This window comes from Penaeus japonicus, unplaced genomic scaffold (genome assembly GCF_977035675.1).
Source record: "Penaeus japonicus unplaced genomic scaffold, GWHDUDI00000001_assembly GWHDUDI00000040, whole genome shotgun sequence".
NCBI lineage: Eukaryota > Metazoa > Arthropoda > Malacostraca > Decapoda > Penaeidae > Penaeus > Penaeus japonicus.
The window spans coordinates 25,182,873-25,185,372 of NW_028234442.1; positions in this window are offsets into that span (position 1 = coordinate 25,182,873).

The following is a 2,500-nucleotide window of genomic DNA, read 5'->3' on the forward strand; positions in this document are numbered from 1 at the left end:
CGCTTGGATGGGACACTGCTTGATTCTTACTGTGGATATTCTAGTTCATGTAAGATGTTTGAGTAGAACGAACTATATTCTACCAATGTGAAATAAATTAAAGAAATAGTATGAGACTATGAAGAATGAGAGAAAGAGAGAGAGAGAGAGAGAGAGAGAGAGAGAGAGAGAGAGAGAGAGAGAAGGGGAAAGTGACGAAGAAAACATGAAAGAAAGATAGAAAGATACATAGACAGACAACGAGAGAGAATGAAAACTGGATTTCGCTAAAGAATATCACCAATTTCGAAAACAAAGCGGCGCAGAACAGGCTAAAAAGTTGGATAGAAAGAGGAAAGAAAGCAAAGAAGAGATAATAAGACGATAGATAAAGAGGGCCGAAAGGAAAGAAGAGGACGAATTGAGATAACGAACCAGAGGGACACTAGAAGAGGAAAAAAATCAGAGGGGAATGAGAATAAGAAATAATGGGAAAAGGAGTGACAGAGACGAGACGAAGACAATGGAAATTAAGTCATAAGACATCGTAAGATACAAACCTGCGAGAGAAAGAAAAAGAATGTGAAACGGAGAATAAGACAGGTAGATAGAAAGAGAGAGAGAGAGGAAGAGAGAGAGAAGGAGAAGAAGAGAGAGAGAGATGGGGGGGAGAGGCAGACAGACAGACAGATAAGTAGGTAGGTAGGTAGAGGTAGTAACAGACAAAGAAGGAGGTAGAGGGAGAGAGAGAGAGGAAGAGAGAGAGGAGAATGAGAAGAGGAGAGAGAGATGGGGGGTAGAGGCAGACAGACAGATAGGTAGGTAGAAATAGTAACAGACAAAGAAGAAGGTAGAAAGAGAGAGGGAGAGAGAGAGAGAGAGAGAGAGAGAGAGAGAGAGACAGAGAGAGAAACAGAGAGAGAGAGAGAGAGAGAGAGAGAAAGAGAGAGAGAGAGAGAGAGAGAGAGAGAGAGAGAGAGAGAGAGAGAGAGAGAAGAAGAAGAAAGACAGAGTACAGTACAGCCCCTTCGAGATGCATGACTTCTTGGAAGACGCCTATTTATCACTCTGTTCCAACAACTGGAGAATATTTCATTGTCTTCCTAAGAAAGATGGAGTTGTCTTAATTCTCGAGTCCTTTTGTCAAAAGTGCCTCCTACTCCTATTACCGCTTATTTGCAGGAGCTCTCCCATTGTTTCCTCTGCTTGCAACATCTTCGTGGCAATTTGCGGTTACTGAAGGGAAACCAGACGATGTTTGTATCTTAAACAATAAGAAACTTTAAGTCTTTATGTATATGTACCCACCTTTCTAAGCTGATGGGATATATGCGCAAATAGAAATTAAGAATTCAAGGTCAAATACTTTGTTCTAAATGCTCTCAATTACTAAAAGGCATACTCACGTACTGATAGGCTAATATACTGTATAATATCTCATTATACGTCGTTCTTATTATTATAACAATGATTATCAAAATGATCGCGCCATTATGGATATAAAATTCTTCCATTCTAATATCAAATATAACCACACACACGGATATATTGCCTGCTTAAAAAGTCACAAAGAGAAACAAACACTCTGTTTCCATGTTTACTCCAACACCACAAAACACTGCACTGTGTTCTTTAAAAGAAAGAAAAAAAAAAAAAAAACGGTGTATTTAAAAGTATGTGTGCACATTGAAACAGAAACAGGAAAGAGAATGCTGCAGGGCAAGCCGAGTAAATATTTAAAGAGGATAGAATCGTCTTTTGGGAACTGAAATACAGTTATATGTAAATAAGATTATAAAAAATATATATATTCGAAGGAGAACATCTACGTCTGTCCATTTGTGAACACTCACAGAGATATAAGGTTTAAATTGCACGTAATCTTCTTTTTCTGGTATCACCTAACTAAGACCAAAATCCCTCGTCTTCGACCTTAATCCAGTGGAAGCCGAAGTCGACGACCAAAAAGTACGCTTAACGGAAAAAAGAAAAGAAAAAAAGGGGGGGACTCAGCCGTTGCATTCACTCCCAAAGCGCCGTCAAGAAATCTCATCTCCTGGTGAATAAAAAGTGAAATGGAGCAAGAGGTCTTTAAAAGGACATTTATAGATGATATTACCGGAAAATTACATCGGGCAGGGGAGAAGGAAAAGAAAAAGAAAAGAAGGAAAAGAAAAAGAAGTGATCCGTTGCTTTGTAATGAGGTGAGGAGATAAGGGGAAGGGGGAGGGGGAGGGGGGGACACGAGAAGGGGTTGAGGAAAACTTAAAGACCTCTGGGTTATTTGATTTACCTGAGCTTGACTGACGCGAAATTCAGATGCAGTGAACATGCAAGAGTTAAATGCAAATGACCTCCTAAGTCGAGATCAAATCTTCGACTCTCCTTCTCGTAGACTTTCGACTTTCTGACGTAAGTTCTCCTCAAGTTATGTATCACAGCCAGAGGTCTCGTGATTAGGCTATTTAAAGGAGGGCGAATTAGGTGAAGACACGCTTGGTTACGTGGATTTTAGCGCACT